This window comes from Coenobita brevimanus, chromosome 81 (assembly GCF_032717465.1).
Source record: "Coenobita brevimanus isolate Jiangsu-jjx chromosome 81, ASM3271746v2, whole genome shotgun sequence".
NCBI lineage: Eukaryota > Metazoa > Arthropoda > Malacostraca > Decapoda > Coenobitidae > Coenobita > Coenobita brevimanus.
Window position 1 is genome coordinate 12,402,490 of NC_137034.1, and position 27,266 is coordinate 12,429,755.

Here is a 27,266-nt window from a genome sequence, read left to right on the forward strand (position 1 = left end):
TTTTATCATTAACTTAAGTGTTATCGTGAAAAAAGGTTAAATTTAGTAAAATAAAATTTAGCTTTCCAATACACTAATCCGCTAAATAAAGAGCCACTATATATTCATGAGAGAGACTTGACTCAGACCTCCTGGATATACTAAGTTAACAACTGGCATTAGACCCATTTTAGAATAAAAATTATGGGGTCGATCTTGAGGTAAGGCTCCTGAGGACCCCGGGAACACTGCCGTTGAGAGCGTGTGTGAAGGGGTCCTCAGGCACAGCCGCACCCCGTTCTGTAACAGATATGGCCGCATAAGGCTCTTCCATATAAGGACCTGGTCTCATTCGATGTGTATGTGGATTTGACCCAGGAGTGTATATATGTTATAGGCGAGATAAGCAGGACTGATTGTGGAATGTTCTAGGGCCAGTTCTATTACAGTTGTTTATGGCTGTCGCTCTACATTATCTTTAAGTTTTTGTATAAGTTAGTACATAAGGCGATTTGATGTATAATACCATAACAAGGTGAAATTTGAAGGTGTGTTTGCTATACTAAGAATTTTACTTTTTATGAAAAATTTAAGTGGGGGGGGGAATTTATACTGAGAGTCTGTAAATACTCATTCATGCGAAGCTAATAATTTTGTTTAAGAGAAGTAAACGGAGTTTAACCGCTTTAAGTAGAGGTTAGAAGCCTCTCTTCTGGCCAAAATCTCTCTGGTTAAGCTAGTCTTGGGAGACATCTTTTGAGTGCAAATCAAAATTTTTTATTAAACTATAGCCTATTGTCAGGTTGATAGGTTATCTTCATTCAAGGGCTCCTTGAGTTCATTCGTAGTAAAGACCCAGAAGAAGGACTAGAATAAAGAATAGCCCTACTATTCTTCAGGAATAGACATTAGAAATTTCTAAGATATAAGCGACTGGGAGGATTAGGGTGATTTCTACGTCGAAAATTAGGAAGATAACAGCAATTAAGAAGAATCGTAAAGAAAATGGTAAACGGGCAGATCCTTTGGGGTCAAATCCACATTCATATGGCGAGTTTTTTTCTCGATCTTTGATTGTTTTTTTTTTTTTAGCTAGGATGGAAGCTAGGATTATAACGGCACATCTGATTTAAAAAGTTAGAATTGTAATAAATGATAGAATGATCATTGTTTTTAATGGAAGTTTCTAGTCCTCGTGATTGGAAGTCACGTATGCTGCGTATACTAAAAAAAACTTAGATTCTAAAAGGAAATCTGATTTCCATGATAAGAGCTTAAATCTTAGTCATTTATCTGCCATTTTAGAATGAAGTGGCCGAAATTTGAAGGTATTAGACTGTAAATCTAAAGGTGAGCGGGTCGCTCCTTCATTAGTTTGCAAGGTTTAAAAGATTTTTACTTTTATTGAAAGCTTTGAAGGCTTTTAGTTTGATTAACTTAAAACCTAAAGTCAGATGGGATATATGGTAGGGAATTTCACCTTATCTTAGATCAAAACTTCTTGTGCTTATACACTAACATATACGTTAAATCTCAGTGAATACTCACATTTTTAGATTTGCAATCTAACGTCTAAACAATTCCACTATGAGATTTTAATGCAACGGTGGTTTTTTTCAATAAATCATAAGGATATTGGAACTTTATATTTTGTCTTGGGGGCTTGGGCTGGAATGGTCGGGACTTCTTTAAGGTTAGTAATTTGGGCTGAATCGGGTCAGCCAGGGAGGTTAATTGGGGATGATCAGACTTATAATGTAGTAGTAACTCCTCATGCTTTCATTATGATTTTCTTTACAGTTATGCCTATTATAATTGGTGGTTTTGGAATTGATTGGTTCCTTTAATGTTAGGTGCACAGGACATGGCATTTCCTCGTATGAATAATATGAGGTTTTGATTGTTACCTCCTTCGTTAACTTTGCTTTTAATGAGAGGAATAGTAGAGAGGGGGGTTGGTACAGGTTGGACTGTATATCCTCCATTGTCTGCAGCTATTGCTCATGCTTGGGCGTCTGATGCTTTGGGAATTTTTTCTTTACATTTGGCTGGGGTTTCTTCTATTTTGAGTGCTATTAATTTTATGACTACTGTTATTAATATGCGTCCGCGGGGGATGACAATGGATCGTATGCCTTTGTTTGTTTGGTCAGTGTTTATTACAGCTATTCTGCTTTTAATTTCTTTGCCTGTTTTAGCCGGTGCGATTGCTATGTTGTTAACAGATCTTAATTTGAACACTTCTTTCTTTAATCCAGCTGGAGGAGGTGATCCAGTTCTTTATCAACATTTGTTTTGGGGGGCATCCTGAGGTTTATATTTTAATTTTACCTGCGTTTGGGATAATTTCACATATTGTTAGTCAGGAGTCTGGAAAAAAAAAGAGGCTTTTGGAAGGTTGGGTATGATTAATGCTATGTTAGCTATTAGAATTCTTGGTTTTGTAGTGTGAGCTCATCATATGTTTATTGTGGGGATGGATGTAGATACTCGGGCATATTTTACATCGACAACGATAATTATTGCGGTTCCTACTGGAATTAAGATTTTTATATGGTTAGGAACTCTTCTTGGAACACAAATTAATTATAGACCTTCTATGTGTTGAGGACTAGGATTTATTTTTTTGTTTACGGTAGGAGGATTAACGGGGGTTGTGTTGGCTAATTCTTCAATTGATATTATTTTACATGATACTATGTTGTGGCGCATTTTCATTATGTGCTCTCGATGGGTGCCGTTTTGTGGATTTTTGCTGGGTTGGCACATTGATATCCTTTGTTTACTGGATTAGCGTTAAATCCTAAGTGGTTGAAGATTCATGTTTGTACTATGTTTTTGGGAGTTAATATTACTTTTTTCCCTCAGCATTTCTTAGGGTTGAATGGGATGCCTCGACGGTATTCTGATTATCCTGATGCTTACATAGCTTGAAATGTTTTATCGTCTCTTGGGTCTATGATTTCTTTAGTAGCTGTATTGGGGTTTATTATTATTATTTGAGAGAGGTTGGTGTCTTATCGTGTAGTTGTGTTTTCAATGTATTTTCCTACCTCTATCGAGTGAAAGCATGCTCATCCTCCTGCGGATCATAGATATATGGAAATTCCTTTAGTTTCTAATTTCTATAATGGCAGATGAATGCACTAGGTTTAGGACCTATGAATGAGAATATTATTCTCTTTTAGAATTAATTAATGGCAACTTGAGGGTATATGAGATTGCAAGACAGGGCTTCACCTCTTATGGAGCAGTTAATTTTTTTTTCATGATCATGCGATAGTAGTTTTAATTCTTATTACACCTCTTGTAGGGTATATAATGTCTAGGTTGTTTTTTAATAGGTTTATTAATCGTTTTTTGTAAGAAAATCAAACAATTGAGGTGATTTGGACTGTTCTTCCTGCTTTGATTTTGATTTTTATTGCTTTACCTTCACTGCAACTTCTTTATTTGTTGGATGAAGTTAATAATCCAAGTGTAACTTTAAAATCTTTTGGGCATCAGTGATATTGAAGTTATGAGTATTGAGATTTTTCTCAGTTGGAGTTTGATTCGTTTATGGTTCCTACTGAGGAGTTATGGGAAGCTGGATTTCGGCTTTTAGATGTTGATAATCGGGCTGTATTACCCTTCAACACTCAGATTTGGGTGCTGGTAAGGGCAGCGGATGTTATTCATTCTTGAACTGTTCCTGCTTTTGGGGTAAAAGTTGATGCTATTCCTGGTCGTTTAAATCAGATTAGGTTTTTAATTTCTCGTCCTGGTTTGTTTTATGGTCAGTGTTCGGATATTTGTGGTGCTAATCATAGTTTTATGCCTATTGTAGTAGAAAGAGTTTCTGTTAAGTCCTTTTTGTCATGGGTTACATCTTCTGATGAAGCTTAGGTTAAATTTCACCAGATGACTGATGTTTAAGTGTAGGTCTTTTAAATCTATTATAGTACAATTACTTCTGGTGAGTAGTTAAAAAGATAAGCTAAGGTTAAGCTGATGGGTTCATATCCAATTTATGGGTATAATTCCCTCTGTTTAATGGTTAAAAGTGGTATAGTTCTTAGGGAGGTTGATGCTGATAATGTCAATTTTGTAATTTGGATGTTACCTATACCTCCAAAAGAAATAGTTAATTAATTTGTATTTGATTAAAGGATTTTCTCTTTTGAATTTATTTTTCTTTTCCTAATTTGTTGTTTTTTTCTACTTTAGTTTCGGGAACTTTGCTTTCTATTTCATCTTGTTCATGATTCAGGGCTTGAGTTGGATTGGAGTTGAATTTGTTGTCTTTTATTCCTCTTATAATTACTAAAAGTAATCAGTATTCTTCAGAGGCGGCTTTAAGGTATTTTTTAATTCAAAGTTTAGGGTCTTCTTTAATTATTTTTTCGGCTTCTTTTACGTTAATTTATTTTAGGGTTGCTTCTGTTATTTTGTTTTGTGATTTGATTTTAAAGTTAGGAGGTGCTCCTTTAAATTTTTGGTTCCCTCAAGTTATGGGGGGTTTGCTTTGGCCTCAGGCTATAATTCTGATGAGGATTCAAATAATTGCTCCTTTGTTTTTATGTTTCTTGGCTAGGGTGAGGATAATGTAGATGTATTTTTCTGTGGCTAGAATGTTATCGGCTGTTGTAGGTGCGGTGGGGGGTATTACTCAGACCTCTCTGCGTAAGGTGCTGGCTTTTTCTTCGATTAATCATATTGGTTGGATGCTTTCTTCTATTTTGGTAAGAGAAGTGACTATAGGTGTTTATTTTTTGTTTTATTCTTTTATATCTTTATCTATCGTTGTTCTTTTTCATTTTAAGCAAGCTTTTTATTTTAATCATCTTTTGACATAATTTTTCTGTTGAGGTAAAGATGTTAGTGTTTTTTTCTTTGCTGTCGTTAGGGGGTCTTCCTCCTTTTACTGGTTTTGTTCCGAAGTGGTTAGTTATTCAAGAGTTGGCAGGGGCAGGTAATTTTGTTTTATTAGTTGTGCTTCTTGGATCTGCTCTTGCAACTTTGTATTTTTATCTTCGAGTATCAATTATGTCTTTAACTCTTAAAATCCTAAGTTGGTAATTTCTTTTGTAGATCAGCAGGGATTTAAATGGTTGATGCCGTATTGTATGTTTGTTAATTTTTATGGACTTTTAATTCTGTTTATAACTATAATCGTTTGGTTGATTAGTTAAAGAATAATGTAAGTTTGTCAGGCTTAAGTTATCCTGTGAGGATATCATCCGATCCCTCAGATGGCTCCTATTTTATGGCTCAATTTAGTTATTATGTTTTTAATTACATTTATTGTTTTTATTGTAATGAATTATTATATTAGTTACAAAAAAAAATGAATCAAGAGAGGGGGAGATTAATATTGTAGAAAAGATTTGAAAATGATAGCAAGGTTGTTTTCTATTTTTGAGCCTTCCTCTGGTTTGGTGGAGTTGGAATTAAATTGACTCTCTACTTTTTGGGGATTGATATTTTTGCCTTATATTTATTGGGTTTCTCCTTCTCGGTGATCTGTTGTGTGGTATAGGTTAAATATGGCCTTACATCAGGAGTTTAAGAATATTCTTGGGCCGAGACAACAGAGCAGAACTATTATTTTTGTTTCCTTATTTTCGTTTATTGTTTTTAATAATTTTTTAGGTCTCTTGCCTTATGTTTTTACTAGATCTAGGCACTTAGTTATGACTTTGGGGTTGGCTCTTCCTCTTTGGTTAACTTTTATAATTTACGGTTGGTTTAATCATACTCAGCATATGTTCGCTCACTTAGTTTCTCAGGGAACGCCTGTAGTTTTAATACCCTTTATGGTATTAATTGAAAATATTAGGAATATTATTCGACCTGGGACTTTGGCAGTTCGGTTAATGGCTAATATGATGGCTGGTCATTTGTTGCTGACTCTTTTAGGGGGGACTGGCCCTTCATTGACTTCTTATTTTTTTATTCTTTTATTTGTTGCTCAGGTTTTACTTCTTTTGCTTGAATTTGCTGTTTCAGTTATTCAGACTTATGTTTTTGCCTTTTTAAGAACTTTGTTTGCAAGAGAAATTAACTAATGGCATCATCACATGGACATCATGCTTATCATTTGGTAGAAATAAGACCGTGGCCGTTAACTGGGTCGATTAGAGCAATAATATTGACTACTGGGTTATTTAAGTGATTTCATCAATTTGATATGGACCTTCTTGTTTTGAGGTTTGTCGCTGTTATTTTAACTATAATTTAGTGGTGACAGGATGTAGTGCGTGAAAGGACTTATCAGGGATTACATACTAGAGTTGTGGCTGCTGGATTGCGGTGGGGAATGATTTTGTTTATTGTATCGGAAGTGTTTTTCTTTTTTTCGTTTTTTTGGGCTTTTTTTCATAGGAGGCTGGCCCCTGCTGTGGAGATTGGTTTAACTTGGCCGCCTAAGGGAATTGTTCCGTTTAATCCATTTCAAATTCCTCTTTTAAATACTATTATTCTTTTGTCTTCAGGGGCTACAGTGACTTGAGCTCATCACGCTATCATAGAGTCTAATCATAATGAAGCTCTTCAGAGTCTTGGTACTACTGTATTTTTATGTGTTTATTTTACAGCTCTTCAGGCTTTTGAGTATTTTGAGGCTCCGTTTACTATTGCTGATTGGGTTTTTGGATCTTGTTTTTTTGTAGCGACAGGTTTCCATGGTTTACATGTAATTGTTGGTACTACTTTTTTGATGGTATGTTTGTATCGTCTTTATATGTGTCATTTTTCTCCGACTCATCATTTTGGTTTTGAGGCCGCTGCATGATATTGGCATTTTTGTTGATGTAGTCTGATTGTTTCTTTATATCTTTATTTATTGATGAGGAGGATAAAAGTAAGTAGGTAGATTAGAAAGCGAAGTTTTGCACTTAGTTTCGGCCTAAGCTTTGACTATGTAGTCTCTAATTTTGGTAGAAGCCAAAGGAGAGGCTAATCACTGTTAATAATTGAATTGAAGTAACCTTCCTATCAAGAGAAGAGCTTCTGTGGTGTAAGTATAACACGATACGTTTTCGCTGTATAGTTAAAATATTTTTTTAGAAGCTAAGCACTTTTAGATGTATTCATCTCTTTCGCAACTTCAACGCGATATTCTACAAATAAATTATAAAAGTAAAAATTAGAGAATGAAAGTATGAGAGTTAGAATTAGGAAGATGTTTATAAAGGATTTAAAGTTCCTATCACTAATTATTTGATGGAGTTTAGACCAGTTTATTAATGTTTGGAAGATTCCTTGACCTCCTCTGATTTCGGATCATCCTTTATCGATTATTTTAGGGTAGTTTAGGCCTAAATTAAGGCTAGATTTGGTTAGGTTAAAGGTGGAGAGGAATGGTAGAAATCATATAGAGCCTGAAAATACTACTAGTGGGTAAAAGTTGAGTGAGTTTAACTTGAAGTTTACGTTTATGATGTTGAGTAGGTAGCCTATTAGTCCTCCGAGGATTCTGATTGTTAATACTAGATTTTTTATAAGGGGAGAAAGGCAAATAGCATAGGATTCAGGAAATATTAATCAAGATAGTAATGCTTCTCTAAGGATTGCTCCCCTTCTAAGAGCTAGTATGGGGGAAGTTATGATGGAAGATGAGTCGTCAATGTTTCTGAACCTGGCTGAATTAAATTCTCCGGTTATAGAGTAGAAAATTAAGCGGAAAGTGTAACATACTGTTAATATTGTTGCGAAAATGTAAAGGAATAAAATGACAGTATTGATTCATCTTATAAAAGCAATTTCTAGGATGAGATCTTTAGAGTAAAATCCTGCTGGAAAGGGGGTTCCGCATAATGCTAGGTTTGCTAGGTTTATGCATATACAGGTTAAGGGTATGGAAGTTACTAGTCTTCCTATGAGTCGAATGTCCTGGTATTCTTTTACATTATGAATTATGGCTCCGGCACATATAAATAGAAGAGCTTTGAATAGCGCATGGGTAAGAAGATGGAAGAATGCAAGGTCTTTAAATCCTAGGGATAGGATTCTTAATATTACTCCGAGTTGACTAAGGGTTGATAGAGCAATAATTTTTTTTTTAAATCATATTCGAAATTAGCTCCTAGCCCTGATATAAATATTGTTAGAGAGCTGAACAGGAGTAGGGTTGGTAAAACTGTTTCGGATAGTGCGGGTCTAAATCGGATGAGGAGGTAGACTCCAGCTGTAACAAGGGTTGAGGAGTGAACTAGTGCTGATACTGGTGTTGGGGCTGCTATGGCAGCATGTAGTCAGGCTGAGTATGGGATTTCAGCTCTTTTGGTTATTGCTGCTATAACGATAAGTCTTTATATTAATAGTGTGAAGTTATCGTCTAGGTAAAATACATGGAAAATAAAATTTCAGCCCCTTCGATGAATATTAAGGCGATTCTTAAAAGGATTGCTACATCTCCAACTCGATTAGATAAAACGGTTAGTATTCCGGCGTTTGCGGATTTCTCGTTTTGATAGTAAATTACTAGTGCATAGGATATATACTAATCCTAGACCATCTCATCCTAAAAGAATGCTAATTAAGTTGGGACTGATAATTAAGGAAAATTATGGATAAGACGAAAGCTAAAACTAAGTATATAAATCGGTCTAGGTTGGGGTCTCCTTCTATGTATCTTCCTCTGTAAAAAAGTACTATTGCTGAAATGAATATAACGAACCCTATGAATATTAAGGATATTCAGTCGAAAATGTATGTTGCAACGATAGAAGATGAGTTGATCCTCAGGATTTCTCATTCGATAGTATAGCATGTTTTGCCAAATAAGCATAGAAGTGATGTGAATAAAGAGATTAGAGAGAAAAATATTAGGAAAACTATTCTTGTCAGGTGTACTGAAATTTTTCAAATCATGGTTTAGGATAAAATTTTTATTTTTTATCTCCACAAACTAACGTTTTAGTAATAAACTACCCAAACGAGTTAAGCTGTAATATAGTTAGGATGTATGAAAGTGGTATAAGTTTAATTAGAGGTTAGGTATCATTAAGTTTCTTTTTTGAATTAAGATGTTTAGGGGAATTCAATGAAGTCTTAAAACTAAGTATTCTCGTACTTTTCCCGAGCAAAAAGAGTAGAGAGATCTGGAAAATACACCGTGTTGTCTAAGTTAGTATAGATAAAGGGTGTAAGCTGCTCTGAAAAAAGATAGTAACTTGATCCTTAAAGTAGTTAGTTTGTTTCAGCTAATGATTCTTATAATTAGATTGGTTTCTCCTAATAAATTAACGGAAGGTGGTGCAGCTATGTTACTGATTCTTAGTAAGAATCACCATAGTGCCATTCTTGGTATAAAGTTTAACAAGCCTTTATTGATTAGAAGACTTCGTCTTCCGATTCGTTCGTATACTATCTTTGCAAGGCAGAATAGCCCTGAAGAACATAAACCATGACCTACTATCACAACAACGGCACTGTTTATACCTCATCATCCAAATGTTAGGAATCCACAAAGTACTAATCTTATGTGAGCTACGGAAGAGTAGGCAATGAGAGATTTTATATCTACTTGTCGTAGACAGATAATACTGACAAAGAATCCTCCTAGAATTCTGAGCCTGACTCATAATCATCTTAGGTTTTTATTTACTTCGGTAAATAAAGGTAAGATTCGGATTAAGCCGTAGCCTCCTAGTTTTAGTAAAACTCCGGCTAAAATTATTGATCCTGCTACGGGAGCTTCAACGTGTGCTTTAGGTAGTCATAGGTGAAATAGGTATATTGGCAGTTTTACAATGAAAGCTATAATAGAGGAAACGAATCACATAAAAGAAAGGATCCTTAGGTTAATTCTTTGATAAAGAGCTCCTATAGTGAGTGTTCCGTTCGTTTTATAGATGTAAAGTAGAGAGGCCAGGAGAGGGAGGGATGCAAATAGGGTATTGAATAGTATATAAACTCCTGCTTGAATTCGTTCGGTTTGGTATCCTCAACCTAGGATTAAAATCAGGGTTGGGATTAGGGAAGCTTCAAAGGTGATATAGAATAGAAGGTAGTTTATAGATCTAAAAGTTAATACTATAAAAATTAATAAAGCTAAGTTAACTAATAAAAATAGTCTGGGAAAATTTGAGGTGAATGTAATTTTTACTCTAGATATAATAATAAGTGCTATGATTCAGATGCTTAGTAGGATTAAAACGTATCTTAAGTAGTCTGTACTTAACCTAAATCCTAAGTTGTATATAAAGAAGTCGTGATTGTATAAAATGGCGAATAAAAACGATACAGCTAAGATTCCTGTTTGAATTAAAGACCAGTCCTTTACAAATGTCATTAATATAAAGAGTATAAATAGGTACTTTAGCATTCTAACCTTTTAAAGGCTCTGAAGTAATCGTTTCCGTGGGAGCGAACAATGGAAACCAGGAGAGCTAGACCCAGGGCTCGTTCACAGGCTGCTAGGACCAGGAAAAAGAGAGAAAAAAATAATTCGTTTCCGATTGAGGAAAGGCAGTTAGATATTAAGAAAAAGATTCCGAGTATAATGAATTCTAATCTTAAGAGGGTGTTTAATAAATGTTTTCGGTTTGAAGCGAAAGCTCATAGTCCTCTAAAAATTATAATAAATGCAATAAATAAGAACAAGTCATTTAAAGTTACCATTTGTTTTAATAGTTTAAATAAAAACTCTGGTCTCGTAAACCAGTAATGAAATTTTTTTCTTGAAACACCAATAGATTGGGGTGATAATGTATGGACTTCCTTTTATTATTTTGTTTTCTTTATTTATATGCGTTTGATTCCTTTGTCGACAGGTCTTGTACTATAAATTCAAACAGTTTTAATTTCAATTACTACGGGGTTGTTTGCTAAGAGTAATTGGTTTTCGTATATTTTATTTTTTATTTTTTTGGGTGGAATATTAGTATTGTTTATTTATGTTGCATCTTTAGCAGCTAATGAGCAGTTTAAGGTTAGAAGAGAATTTTTTTAAACCTTTTTTTTAGCATTAATTATCAGATTTTTTTAATTTTTGTGGATCCTGTAATGATGGCAAATAAGATTGGAGAGTCAACTACAACTTTTTTATCTAAGTATTCTGACGTTAGAAATTCTGCTATAAATGTGAGAACTATTTATAATGAATCTAGGGCTATATTTACGATGTTTATTATTAGTTACTTGCTTTTAACGTTGTTTGTAGTCGTTAAGGTGATAAGTTCGTCTTCTAGTCCTTTACGGTTAATAACTTATGATAACCGCTGCGTAAGTTTCATCCATTGTTAAAAATTGCTAATGGGGCATTAGTTGATACACCAATTCCAAGAAATATTTCTATTTTTTGGAATTTTGGGTCGTTGCTTGGACTGTGTTTGGTTGTTCATATTGTTACTGGTCTGTTTCTTGCCATGCATTATGTTGCGCATATTGATTTGGCATTTTCTAGGGTAGCTCATATTCAACGAGATGTTAATTATGGGTGATTATTGCGGACTTTACATGCCAATGGGGCGTCTTTTTTTTTTTTTTTTTTTTATATCTTCATATTGATCGAAGGATGTATTTTGGTTCTTACATGATTTTTCATGCATGAATTGTAGGTGTTGTAATTTTTTTTTTTTTTTTGGTAATGGCGACGGCTTTTTTAGGTTATGTTCTACCATGAGGTCAAATGTCTTTTTGGGGTGCGACTGTAATTACTAATTTGTTTTCGGCAATTCCTTATATTGGCACTTCTCTGGTTCAGTGGATTTGAGGAGGATCTGCTGTAGACAATGCTACTTTAACTCGTTTTTTCACTTTTCATTTTTTGTTTCCGTTTGTTATTGCTGCTGCAACTTTGGTTCACATTTTGTTTCTTCATCAGGCTGGGGCTAACAATCCTTTGGGTGTTTTAAGGCAAGTAGATAAGGTTCCTTTCCATCCTTATTTTACTTTTAAGGATATTGTTGGGTTTTTGGTTATGTTAATGGCTCTTGTATTGCTTACTTTGCTTCATCCTTATCTTTTAGGAGACGCGGACAATTTTATTCCTGCGAACCCTTTTGTGACTCCAGCTCATATTCAGCCGGAATGGTATTTTTTATTTGTTTATGCAATCTTGCGGTCTATCCCCAATAAACTGGGAGGTGTTATTGCTTTAGTGCTTTCGGTGGCAATCCTTATGATCCTTCCTTTTACTCATTTTTCACAATTTCGGAGTCTTGGGTTTTATCTGTTAAATCAAATTTTATTTTGGTTTTTGGTTTCTGTAGTTGTTTTATTAACTTGAATTGGGGCTCGTCCCGTTGAAGATCCTTATATTATTACGGGTTAGGTTTTGACAATTTCTTATTTTAGGTTTTATTTCATTATACCTTTAGCAGCAATGTGGTGGGATAAAATGTTAGACTAACTGCTTAGTTTAAAAAAAAAAAAACAAGTGTTTTGAAAGCATTAGATAAGATCGGTTCTTAGTAATCTTACGGAGAAGGTGTTTACCTTGTCTTTGACATACCTAATCAGTGCCTGAACTAACTGGGGGGGGGGGGAAGTGGCATATACTGCGTCTGGGTCTGGAAGAAATTAATTGATTTTTGTTCAGGCAGATCAAAGGTCAAATGTCATGGGTCAAAATAAAAAATCAATGTGCGGTATTATCTAGTGAATGCCTGGTCCGATTTGCATCAAAATTGGCACATACAATGTGTATGTGTCCGAAAAGAAGTTCTTCGAGTGTGGTGTGGATTGATAAGAAGTCAAGGTCATAGGTCATGGATGAAATTATTAGTTCAGGTGTCAGCATTATCTCAAGGAGGCCTGATTTGATTTTTAACTCTGTCAAGGCGTAAGGCAAAGCAAGCTCGCTCCCCTTCCCCCCCCCTCTCTCTCTCTCATCATTGCACCTAAACCTTTAATCCTAAAGTACCCACCTCAACAGGTAATACTCCTATCACCCCTTCCCCACCCATGCCATAATTCCACCACATTCCACACACTTCTTTCCCCCTACTCCCATTTCTTCATCCCTTGACACTATATCTTGAGGGATAATTTTTAATATGGCTTGGCTGCATGCACCAACTAATTGTACCACACCCATTTCCACAGCCTATACATCCATTCCCTACCTCTGCCGTTGTTCAAATCTCCATCTCATCCTAACCAGTCCTTTGTTCACCACCTCCATTTCTTTACTTTTCCCTTCCCCCCTCCCCCTAGCTTTTTTTACGGTTTCACGATGCGATGCAAGCCAGGCAGTCGATGAACATGCATATCATTGAAATTTGCGCATATGATGTGAGTGGTGGTAGGGGTGGGAACTGGTGAATCGATACTAACACAAATCAAAGATCAAAATCATGAACCAAGGTCAACGTTCAGGTGCGACATCACCGTCATCTCTGAGCACCATCTCTACTTGATTTTATGGACATTCTCATTCCTTTTCACTCTAGCTGCTGCCCAGTCACACACATTCACTAGACTCTCAGCTCCACTTAACCTCCTTCTTCCACGTACGCAGGGTGCAGGGCAGGTGTTGTGTGTATCAGTATGAATCTCTTAGATGTGACTTATTTCAGTCATATAATGCCAGGTGACCGAAGCTAATCCTTTGTGATGAGGCTTTATGATAGTATCTTAACCACTTCAAATATAATCGCATATGGTACAATGAACAGAATATGAAAACCAAGGTCCAGGGAATACCAGGTCATTTCACGCGCACGTTGGCGTGACCGTGATGACGTCAGTAGGCGTTATGACAGCTGGCCTGCTCTTCCTCCCTCTCTCTCCTTTTTTTCCCTCAAACATTATTCGTTTATTATTTTTCTTAGTCTGTTCTCTCCACCTTCATTTCTTTTCTCATCCAATTGTTCCCTTCCGTACCTCATTTCCCAACAATTCCCCCCTTCCTTTCCCTATCCACTCTTCCTTCGTTCTTTTCTCTCCACCCTTCATGTATTTCCTTCCCTTACCCTGTTCTTTCCTTCTTTCTCTTCTGTTCCCCTCTCTAGTTTTATTCTCATCAATACATACAATATACTGTACTGCACGTTTACGTATATCTGTACTAATTTCCTATAAATGTTGGTTTACCTAACTGTGAAAGGTGTGTGTGTGTGTGTGTGTGTGTGTGTGTGTGTGTGTGTGTGTGTGTGTGTGTGTGTGTGTTTGTGTGTGTGTCTGTGTGTGTGTGTGTGTGTGTGTGTGTGTGTGTGTGTGTGTGTGTGTGTGTGTGTGTGTCCATTTCTATTTCTTTCATTTCTCCTTTTCTTTCCCCATCTCCTTTCCCTTTTCTTTTCCCCCTTCCTTCTTCCTCTATCGTCCATCCCATTCCTTTCCTCTTCCACCACTCCATCTAACTTTTCACCTACATGTGGTAATTCCTTTACAAACGTCGCACGCCCTTCCTTCCTTACTAATGCGTTTCCCTCACCTTCCTTCTTAAATCCCTCCCTTCCCCTGCTCCCTTTCTCACAGGATCAGCTCACACTCACTTAGTGTTCAAAAGTAAACCACAACCTTCCTCTTTACTATATATCCGAGTATGTACATGTGTGTATATATATATATATATATATATATATATATATATATATATATATATAGAGAGAGAGAGAGAGAGAGAGAGAGAGAGAGAGAGAGAGAGAGAGAGAGAGAGAGAGAAAGAGAGAGAGAGAGTACCGTATATAATTAGATTGATTAATAAATATGCTTTCCTGCATTTATCCCCATACATATGCTTTCCTATATTTATCCCCATAGCTTAGGCATGCCGGTACTATTTTTTTTTTTTTAATGAACATTCTCAAGCTATTGTAGGCTTATTAATACATATGCTTAATTGCATTTATCCCCATAGCTTAGGCATACTATTTTTTTTTTCTAAATCAACACTCATAAGCTATAGAAGGCTTATTAATATATATGCTTTCCTGCATTTATCCCCATACCTAATACATACTGTTCTTTTAATCAATATTCTTAAGCTATCGTTAAGATCATATTTTAAAAAATCTTACTTTTAAATATTACTAAAACAAATGTCACATAAAGCTGTACTGTACACATGTATACACCTAGACATCTTGATGTGGGAAGGCACAAAGTTGGTACTGCATCCTCCGCTAATTTTCGGATCTTTACTGAAACTGGAATGCCCAGGAGTTCATATTTTAGATTTCTTTTAAAGGAATCAGCTTTAAAATGTAAACTACATATCCTTGCATTATTGGGATTGAAACTGTCTTTTCTCAGACACAGATTAATCCACTTCTTTCTAAGTTCATCTTAAGGAAATCTGTGTAGAGAATACTCTCTTTTGTGTGAACAGGAAGAATTGCATTCAATCTGGCATTTTTTTGGCCTTGAGCACGACCCGATCAGTGTGGTGACCTAGATCAAACTGAGACAGCAGGCCTAGTGACGTCATGCGCGGCTAGGGATCCGTTTTCGTCCCTTCGCAGACTGACCTGGTATTCTCTGGATCTAGATGAAAACGTCATCATACACATAGAGCTACTGGAGATTATTCCTTACTCCCACACTACCAAATGTCCATCCTAAACTGAATAAAATCGTTCGTAGGTTTAAAAGAAATTTTTTTTATATAACATCACCCTAATAAAAGTGCCGTTATGCACTGAAGGTACTCTTTTGTTCTTCCCATCAAATTATACATATGTGTCTAGGATTTTAGGTCGCTATTAACACCTTCACCTCATAGGCTCTCATCTAAGCAGAATTATATTATCTGGATACAGAACAGCTAAAACGTCATCATAATGAAGTATTTTTGTCGATAGTCAGTACCTGCAGAATATATACAGTGAAGCTTAACTTCAAATAAAATTATCATAATGGGAAGGTTAATTCGGTATATGCCTCTTTCCTAGGAGACAAAATAATGTTTCGAAACTACGTCTTTCCAGGAACATGCACTGTATTTGGCACTGATTTAGCACTACAGGGGCAGTGGGGTACACTGGAAACCAGGTTACCTGTGCTGTAACAAAAAAATATGGTAACCTTTCTGGGGGTAAACCTGTATTGTTAGCAATACTTTATATTTTGTACTTAGATGTAATTGTGTCTTGGAGTACGTACATAAATATGAATTTATTAGTTTTTACCCAAATAATTGGTTATTTTTTTTCGTTTGTTTTTTGTAAACAGATTCGTATTTGTTCATTTTTTTTTCACAAATTTTATCTAAATTCTAAATATGTTGTGATAAGTTAATGAACCTATATGGAGCTATCAAATTGTATAAGAATTATGAAAAATAATATGTTTTAGTAGAAAGTTATGGAAAAAAATATGTACCATTTTTACTTTTTCATTTCCAGTTGTGTTTCATTTGCCCTGTCGCCCCTTTTGTTTACAATAAGTCTCATCCATGATCTAAAAGGGGGGGCAAAGAAAAGAAGGTTCCACCTAATAAATTTTCAACAACCAGCTCAGAAAAAAAATATTAAGGCTTTTCCATTTTCTAAATGTATTTTCTTGCTTAAATACTCACTTTCAGTGTTAAATGAAAAAAGATAAACGAAATTACACATACACCAAAGGATATTTCAGTACAACAAACATATGTATATTATTTTTTTTTATTTTAACTTTGGGGTCCATTGGACAATGGGTCACCTGTGGTGTAACAAGAAAAAAATTAAGATTGCCTATATATATATATATATATATATATATATATATATATATATATATATATATATATATATATATATATATATATATATATATATATATATATATATATATAAATATATATATATATGGGATCTTTCATAAACCGAAATATATCTACTTGTGACAATGAAAAGAATATTGAATAAAAAATGAAGACGATAAGACAATATCAGCTTCATTTTGGGAAGTGTGAGTGAAGTATAGTTTTCTTTTTCTTCTTCTCCAGGACTATAAGGAACCAAGAAATGTGGGAAAGATGCAAGAGGGAAATAAAACTGAGAGGCGAAGGAAAAACAATGTCCTAGTTTGGGGCGATCCCATTCCACATAGTTAATTGTCACCTGGCATTAGTCACTTTGAATGTGGAAACTTTAGCTACAATGGCCTGTTAAGTATGACCCTCCCTCTTCCCTTTCACCAATCTCTTTCCACACAATCTCTCCCCTGAGCACACGATAACTTCCATTCTCTCTCTCTGTCTCTCTCATTACACATTTGTTTTGCTAGTCTTTTCACTTTTCTTTCATTTGCTTTTCTGTCCCTCTCACTTTCGCTGGTTAAACTAGGAATCTTTGAATATACAGCTCATTTCTTGAATCTCTGTCTATCTGTCTATCTATCTATCTATTGTCAGACGCCTTAATCATGCAAGGGATGGCCACGAGCAAATCGTCTCCGTATGGCCCCGTCTCCAGTTATTTCACTGCACTACTCCACCTCGCACACCCCTCTCTCATATACCTCTCCACTCCACCCCTCCATCTCATCCATGGCCTCCACCTCACTCATATGCATTTTTCTCGTCAGTCTCTCGCTCTCCATCCTCTCCAAATGGCCAAACCAGCTCAATGTATTTCTCCTAACTAATTCTATCACATCCACACCACAACACTCCTTCACTTCCATACTTGTCTGTCTCTCCATGAAGCTCTGCATGCTCCTCTCAGATAACTCATTTCCAGTGCTCTCAGTCTTGACTTGTGTCCGTCCAAGGTCCAAGTTTCACTTCCATACAGTAGAGTTGGTTTCACAACACTGTCATGCAGCGACTTTCTTACTTCCATGCTCACTTCCATGTTTCTTATCATTGCTTTCAAAGAACCAGCAACATTTCTTCTTTGTTGTACCCTTTCAAGCACTTCACCCTCTAAACTTCCATCCTTCCTCAGCACACTATTCTAGTACTTAAACACACTCCCATTTTCCAGTTCCTCCTCATTCAACCTCACTGTACATTCAGTGACTTCATGTCTCTTGAAGACAATAACATTATTCTTCCCTACATTCACCTTTAGATTCCGTTTCTTACACACTCACCCAAACTCATTCACCAAGCCCTCCAGCTCCTCTTCGTCTTCACTTAACACAGTATCATCTGCCCTCTCTCATTAGGGCCCTCCATCATCCACTGCCCTACCTTGTTTCTCTTTTATAATCCCATCCATATATAGACTGAACAACCATGTAGACATGACACATCTGTGTTTCAGTCCAACATTCAAATAGAAAAATTCACTCAGTTTGCTATCCACATGCAGTGCAGCCTTAGCACCCTGATACATATTCTTCACGGCATTCAGCAACTTCTCATTTACTTCACATATTCTTAATATTTTCCACATTTCTTCTCTATCCACCCTGTCACAAGCTTTCTCCAAATCCTTGAAAGCGGCATGCAACTTCTTTTCCTTCTCTAGAAACTTTTCCACCAAAGACCTAAGAATGATTATCTGATCTACACAACCTCTTTCTTTTGAAAACCTCCCTGTTCTTCTCCAACTGATTCCTTTGTTATTTTCCTAACTCTGTCAATAAGCATCATTCGATATTCTTTTCCTGCTACACTCAGATGACAAATGCTCCTGTGATTATCACACACTTCTATTTCCCTTTTTCCTTTGCACGGGGCAATAATTATACCCGACTTCCAATCCTCCTGGACTCTACCTTCCTCCAATGCCAATCTGCATATCTTCCATAGCCATTGTACTACTATCTCCTGTGCTTCAGCATTTCACCACACACTCCATCAATTTATGGGACTTTCCCCGTTTTCACTTTCTTCATTGCTTCCACAACTTTCATCCTACTAATATCTCCCTCTCTTCTCACATCCCTCCCCATCCCACTCATTCCCCAGCCGCTGTTACTTGCATTACTTTCATTCTCTATGTTCAATAATTCCGTAAGGTGTTCTCTCCATCTGCTCACCTTTCTCCCTTCTCAACTAGCAATCTACCATTTTCATCCTTAATTAACTCTCTAACTTTTTATATCACCTTGTCTAACTCTCTTTACCTCTTTCCAGAGAATTTTCTGATATTCCCTCTACTTTACACTCAAATTTCTGAAAAATTATTCATCCACTCTCCTGTTACTCTCTCTTATTAATCTTTTCACCTCTCTTTTCCTCTCTACATATAACTCTCTCTACTGTCTCTCAGTTCCCTCAGCATCCCCGTTTCTCATCCATTCACTATATGCTTTCTTCTTTTGTGCCACAACCTGTCTCACGTCTTCATTCCACCATGCTCTTCCTTACACTCCCGTTCGTTTTCTTTTCACCCCACACACCAACTCACACGCTGCACAGATTTCTTCTGTGAATATTTTGCACACATCTTCCACGCCCCCCATCTGCTCCAAATCATATTTACCCAATCTCTCCTCCAAGTCTCTCTTGTATTCTGCCATTTTTCCTTCCTCTTGCAGCCTTTTTACCTTCCTTGTATGACGTACTTGTTCCTGTTCCTCTATTTCACTTGAACCTTGACTTTCACTATCACCAGGTGGTGATTAGAAAGGCAACTCCTCAACCTCAATGTTTTCTTGCATCCATTACACACCGTCTCATTCTATCATCCACACATACATAATCAGTCAATGTATTCCGTTCATTAAGTTCACCACCCAACCTTCTCTTCACTCGCCAAGTATATCTGTGAATCATTTTGTGTCTAAAGAGGGTTTTGGCTATCGCCAATCCCCTCCATGCACAAATGTCCAGTAGAGCACTTCCACTCTCATCCCCTTCTGTGGGCACACCCTACACACCAACTACTCCATCCACCTTCACATATCTTACTTTCCATTTCGTATCTCCAATAACAAATACTCTCTCATTCCTTTCAAACTTTTCCATGCATGCTTCCACGTTCGTCCAGAACTCTTCATTCACGGTACCTGGACCATCTTGCTTTCACACACACACACACACACACACACACACACACACACACACACACACACACAATCACCTACATTTGTAGTTCAGCTTTCAACCTTACACACACAATCCTTGAGCCAACGGATCCATACACTCTTATATTCTCCTTCCATCTCTTGCACAGAACAATACACACTCTTCCTTTTGCCCTCTCATTCTCTCCCATTCCCGCGCATATACCCCATCTATACTCCCATTCTCTCACAGTCTCACTTATCCATTTATTCTCGGTTATTCCACATGCATCCACTTTTGCACCATCAAGTACCTGGACAATCTCTCTCTCTCTCTTTCACCTCATCTTTCTCACTCCTTACATGTCACAATCCGTACCATGTCCTTTATTTGGTCCTTAGTCGTCAACTTTTGGTCAGTCTTGTCCATGGCTTCTTGTTTGTATTTTTAGTTAATTGTTTTCTGGGGAGGGGTACTAACCCTCAACCAACCCACTTGAAGTCACATAGGAAACTCATGTTGGTTGGTTATAAGGTTACCACCCAGCATTGTCAATAATTTCCTGGTTTACAGGAAATCTTTAGGCTTGCCCTAAAGCAGAGTACAGCTACACTAAGTGGGTGGATGAAGGTAACTCTCACCTACCTAAATACCAATTTTTTACTCGTCCAGTAAAAAGCTCAGAGACGAACTACCAGCAAATTCTATCTCTTCCAAATAAACGACACTAAGAATAATTATCCATCCATCCATCCATCATCCAATCCTACATTGCCCCATGAGGAGCGTAGGAGCCCTGGGCTAGGCAGTTGGTCCCGACATTTAAGATGAGAGTGACCAGCCTCACTCATCCCTGAGTGGCATTACATGAGCAATCAACCCCAACCACCCCTTGTATATGAACCTTCACCGGCTCAATCAGATTGGAGCGCAGTAATTACCAACTAAACCACCAGGCGCCATAATTTGGTTATATGGTTACCACCCAGCGTAGTAAATGGTGTCCTGGTGTACAGGAAACCATTTGACTTGTCACTCAATGTAGAGTCACCCACAGGCCGAAGGAAGTGGAAAGAATGAAGGAAAGAAAGACAGAAGAGGGAGTGTAATTAAATAATTAAATAAAAAAGTAAGTTACAAAGCATCGTCTTAGAGGCAAAATAAATCCTTTAACACTTTTTTTTTCAGGGTTGAACAGCATAGAAACAAGAAGTCCATTTATAATGGCTACTGAATCAAAACTATGGGCAGTTTTTATTATTCGATTCCATAAATTTATTACCACTGATGAATATGAGACAATCTGTAGCAATGTAGATTACAGTGGACAACATAAACTCAGAAAAAAAAAAAAAAACATATTCGACCACCACCTTTCAGCTTTTGGTCATATTATTTATTTTTCTAAAGGACTTGCACAAGGGAAAATTTCTCAGGGGATCGATGTACTGTAGGCTACAGTATTTGCTATCTTGTTATGGACTTCCTGGTGATACGACACCCATTAATTTTATCAGATAATTTTTATATGCATATATACGTAGTTTTCTCCAAGTTAATATACAAATGAGGATGGAAGATGTCAAGAGGATAACAGGTAGATTTAAAATGACTGACTTGATGACAGGTAGCAAAGATGCAGAAAACTGAGTGGTGGCAATGTTCTCTCTCTCTCTCTCTCTCTCTCTCTCTCTCTCTCTCTCTCTCTCTCTCTCTCTCTCTCTCTCTCCAACCCATGGTGGTGGGCGTGTCAAGGATTAGTTATAAATGGGGGATTTCTGTTTTGAGAGAAATCTGTCGAAGGTCTAGGTCACAGGACAAAAAGTCAAATATTCTCCCCTTAGACCAGTTGGTGGGCTCGGGTGTTGCATTATCTGTGTGCTCATTGTTGTGTGAATAATCTCCCTTTTCTCTAACATGGTCTAAAATTACCACCTCTCCATCCTGAATGCTGAGTTGTAAGAAGAGAATAACACTAGAATATGACCTCCGTAACAAAACAGTGCTATTGGAGGGATGTAGAGCCGCAGTGTTGTCTTTTTCCACCACTGAACTACGTGAAATAAGATGCAAAATGACACAACTCTGAGCCAGGTTAGGGTGAAAACAATTTAGTGAACTTCATCACCTACCGTAGACGAAATCTGGGCTTCAGGTATGGAATTATCTACATAGTTTGACTCTGTATCCTAATTTCATTTTACACATCATCATCGTCATCATCATCGTAGTCGTCGTCATGCTTCTTAGTAATGTAAGAGGATACGTGCAATCGACGATAACATACCATTAAATTCTGATCACTGGAGTAGCAACCACATGCAATATTCTCCTTCATTCTTTCGTCATTAAAGATTCCATATCCCCGATATTTTTTTTCCCTTTCGTAATAACGGGATATATTGCGTGTATTGGTCCATGTGTTTTCAGTCAATCAGCATCAGGGTAAACTTAATTTAGTTCAAAATCTTTGTGAAATAAAAAAGAGAAGAGAGAAAATAGTGTGACTACCTTTGAAAGTAAGAGTTGCTGTTACTGTGGCACCAGGCTCATCAGAACATGAAACCAGTGAACTGCAGGCTGAAGTTCTCCCTCTCCATTTGGATTAATTTATTGTCCACCTGCCCGTATTGTGAAATTGACAAGATATACAAACAAATAACGGAAGTCTGTTGCACCCAGAATACTGTAATTGTTGGAGATTTCATCTTACCAGTACCAAGATGGACTGGATCCTTATCTTTACACACAGGGGTAGACTTGTATACTAACTTACTTGAAAGCTCATTATATCAGATTGTATAGCAACCCAGGCATGGAGAAAATATCCTAGATCACATATCGGCGACATCAGAAAACTATGTTCATAAGGTTCAAGTTGAAGGATTTACTACTAGTGCTCATCATGTAGTCACATTCAACCTCAGTTTTTGCAACGCCAGCCAAAATTCTAGTTACGAGAAAATCCCAGACTACAAGAAAGCGTACTTTCAAAATTTAAGTTAAATTTAGGTAGCAGTGAATGGGAACTGATTACTGAAAGTACGAATATACACACAGCATGGACAGAGTTCAAAGAAATCCTTAACAAGGAGGTTAAGCAATGTGTACTGATCCGTAATTGAAGACCAGTCAAAAATAATAAGACAAAATGGTGAAAGAGCAATATTAAGAGAAGTCTTCAGCAAAGAAACTTGCTTATCAGAAATACAACACCACTAAAAATGAGGATAAAGATATTTACCGTAACTTACTTTGAAATGCTATGAAGTTAATAAATCAAAGTAAGAAAAACCTTGAAACTCATTTTGCAAGTATCAGTAAATAAAACCCCAAAGAATTTTTTAGTTATATCAGAAGTAAAAAAATATTAACACTAACAATGGGACCACTAGTATCAGCAGATGGTGAGCATACAAATGTTGGAACGGAGATCTATCTATCTATCTATATACCTAGGCTGCTTCCCCCAAGGAAAGGGAGGTAGCCGAGACAGGACGACACACTCTCCATTTACTCATCCATTCAAACACATTCATTCACATCTTAGCCCCAAAGGGGAGAACGGACAGATCCTCACCGCACCACACCGCACGGAGATGGCTAAGATTTTTAATACTTTCTTACATCTGTATTTACAGTAGAACGTTCATGCTTAATCCAAACATTGTCCTCCACACAGGTAGATGAGGACAACAGACTGAAAGAAATTATTATCAGTGAGAGGGATGTACTCTTTGCAGTAAATAAACTAAAGATAAAACAACAGGGCCAAACAGAATATCTCCAAGAGTCTGAAAGGAGATAAAAGACGACATTGTGAAACCCTTAACACATATATTCAATATCTCTTTCAGACTCAGCACACTACCAAGTGGCTAAAAATTAGCAAATGTAACTCTGATATTCAAATAGGGAGACAAATCTCAACCCAGCAATTACCGACCAATAAGCTTGACATCAGTTGTTTGCAAATTGTTAGGAACTATAAATAAACTGGTCGAGCATTTAGAACAGAACAAGCACATCAAAGACTTTCAGCACGGATTCCGAAATAAGCGTTCATGTCTTACCAATCTACTTGAGTTTTTCAGTGATAGTATCAACATGTAGGACAGCACTAAATCAGTCGATGTCATTTACCTTGATTTTAAAAAAGCATTTGATAAAATTCCACATATTTGACTTGTTGGGAAACTGCATGTCCATGATATCGGTGGCAGTGTACTATTATGGATTGATAGCTGGCTCACAGATCGTAAACAAAGAGTTGTACTCAATGGTAATGAATCAGACTTAAAAAATGTTATAAGTGGAGTACCGCAAGGCTCGGTTTAGGGTCCTACATTATCATGATTCATCATCATCATCTGGACCTCCTTTCCCACCTAGGGGCAGGGTTCTTCATTTATATAGATGACATTGATGAAGGCGTGTTTTGTAAAATATCAAAATTTGCTGACAATACGAAGATTGGTGATTGAGCAAATACCCCAGAAAAAAAGAAAATTGATTCAAAGGGATCTTGATATATTGCTTAATTGGGCTGAAAAATAGCAAATGGATTTCAATATTGATAAATGCAAACTTCTAAATAGTAGAAGTAAACATGAAAATTTTAGTTATACAATGAATCATTCTCAACTCACAAATGTAAAGTATGAAAAAGATCTAGGAATAATTGTAACAGATGATCTGGAGCGAAGTAAACAGTGCACAGAAGCAATAAAGCAAACAAACTAGTTCTATTTATAGGTAGATCATTTGAGTTCTAATCGGAAAATAAAATTCTTACCCTGCACAGTTCCTTAGTGTGCCCACATCTAGAGTACAGTGTGCTGTGCTGGTCACCATATTACAGGAAAGATATAGAGAAATTAGAGAGAGTGCAGTGACAAAAACAAAAATGATACCCAGACTGAGGAGCAAATCATACAAGGAACAATTAAATGAGCTAAAGTTGTTTAACCTGTCAAAGCGCAGACTACGAGGGATTCTGATTCAGATATTCAAGATTATTAAAGGAACTGATAATATGGATGCTGACAAGACTTTGCAATTAATCGTTCGAACTATATTAGGGGTAATGGGTTTAAGATTACTGGAAAGCATTTCCAGTCTAATGTAGCCAAGTACTTTATTTTTTTAACGGGGTTGTTAACATTTGGAATAAACTGCGCTAAGATGTCGTTGATTGCAGTACGGTGGTGGAGTTCAAAAATTGCTTGGATAAGTATCTCGCTTCAATTGACCAGCTAAACACCTTCATGACTGAATAATAATGTTAGCTGCTTTTCTCTATTTCAGATCGTGATGAAACTATAGCAGGGAAATAATATGTAATTAATGATAATTGTAGCTTTTTGACACTTGTAGTGTATAGATATAGTAGGACAGAATATAATTTACCATGTTTCAGTCTTTCATATGAAAATTCAATGTCAGCTTTTCCATGCTGCATGTGGTCCTTTTCACTTTTATCCTGCCAGCTTCGACTGGAGGGTTTGATGGGTGGGGGGAGCTTTCTTGCTTTACTTTCCTTACCTTAAACTTGCAGAATTGGCTATCATAGTGATAGTCTTTTCTATAACAAGCAGCCTCGAAAGGACAATTAGGTCTGATGCTGTTTGCTTTCCTTTGTACTCCAGCCCTTCTCCTCGATCTAGGGGCAGGGAGGGAGTTGAGGGACCCATGTACACTCAGGCAGAGGAGCCACTTGCTTATATAGGTGCAACCACGTGAAGGCGTCCCTCTCCAGCACCAAGTGTAAGGGTAAATGTATACAGCATCAGCTGCTCTATCACTAGCATCACCGAAATAAAAATATGCTTCTATTATCTGCAAAAATTCGCCAGGTAGACCCAGTGAGACGTGACCTACAGTGAAAGAGAAAGTATATAGTACCCTACTGTTAGAGTGTGAAAGTTGATATAACGAAGGTGATCAAACCATCTGGATACTTTTGGCTGATCTTAGCCCAAAGTAAATAACTTGATAAGTAAGCTACGCAGGTAAAGATGTTACCTGTTAACCATCTCGCTGGTTGAATTCTTGCTAAATTAAATCCCATAGTGTTACCATGAATAAAGTATGTAAATGCAAACCATGCAAGCGAAAGAGCTTTAATCGATGTGTGTGTGTGTGTGTGTGTGTGTGTGTGTGTGTGTGTGTGTGTGTGTGTCACATCTGGAACATTTGTTTTTTTTCCTGATGGCAAGCAACTTAATTTATCTAATTTTATTCATCATCTCCCAGTAAATGGGGTAATGTATCATACGGTCACAGTTTTGTTTATTCATTTATTTATTGGTTAAAATTAGACAATGATAATGAAGCATGAAACTACGAGAACAGTGGACAAAACAATGAAGGCAGATTATTTTTAACACTATATTATATAGTTAATAAATAATGTAACTTCTCTTCATTGGTGTGCAATTATAGATATTATTGACCCTTAATAATAACGACGAGCATCCGTGCAACCATAATAATTAGAATCCGTGTGTTGCAACTCTGCCTTGACAAGTATGACCTTGTTGCATGACGGTGCATGTATTACAGCACGAATATCATGCACGTGATAATTTTGTAGGGCAGGTAGCGTGATAAACCTGTGTTATGCCTCCCACGTGGCTTGCCATTAGTATATTACACTTTGACTTCTGTGAGTAGTCATGCTGAAGTCACATTAAGCAGTTTACTTGAATTCATCTGAAGAAAAGTTAAACCCTTTCAGTATAAGACCGTTTTTATCACTTAATCGTTCATGGCATTTCGAGATCAGGACACCGAAATGACGAGCATTAAGCTACTTTTGGCACCTCCATTTTTTATTTCCAGTATGGAAATGGGTGAATTCGTACTTCAGTGATTAAAAAGCATTTTCACTAAGACATATATATATTGTAGATAGATAAATAGAGAGATATACAGACAGTTAAATAGATAAGGTCCAAGTATTGGACTTTGTAGGCATATATTCTAGATTAAACACTTTACATAATGTTGACGGGTTGTTAAATTCCTAATGCAAAGAAAACATGTAGATAATTTCGATTAGGCCATTTAAAAAAGCTAAAGGAAAGTGAATTTCATGATAATAGTTGATACATATAAAAGAAGGATGTTTGAATGCTAAATGTTAATTAATGATGAGGAGGAAAGGCGAGACGGTGAGAATGATCATAGAAAAATAATAATTAAGAGACACATTGGCAGATGATGTGAAAAAAAACACAAGTTTATCAAGATAGGAGGAGTGACTGGAACTGACCTGACTGACCAAAGATATTGCCAATTTTGCTGATTATTTTAAAACTCTCCGTAATGGAGAGTAAAGGAGAGTGTGCCATGGATGTCAGCTGGGTATGGAAGGTTAGCCTATAACCTTACTGCGTTTATTTTATTAACTTAACTTTGTTAGCTGAGAGAGGGGAAAGGAGGGAACAGAGTGGATATGCGTGAAAAA

At 36.7% G+C, this 27,266-nt stretch overlaps 2 pseudogenes; one reads left to right on the plus strand and one right to left on the minus strand.

Moving 5' to 3' along the window:
• Nucleotides 1-5,354: 5,354 nt before the first annotated feature.
• Nucleotides 5,355-6,029, plus strand: LOC145409483 (ATP synthase subunit a pseudogene; annotated as a pseudogene).
• A 1,216-nt stretch (nucleotides 6,030-7,245) lies between these two features.
• LOC145409528 (NADH-ubiquinone oxidoreductase chain 5 pseudogene) lies at nucleotides 7,246-9,554 on the minus strand (annotated as a pseudogene).
• Between the last annotated feature and the right edge of the window lie 17,712 nt (nucleotides 9,555-27,266).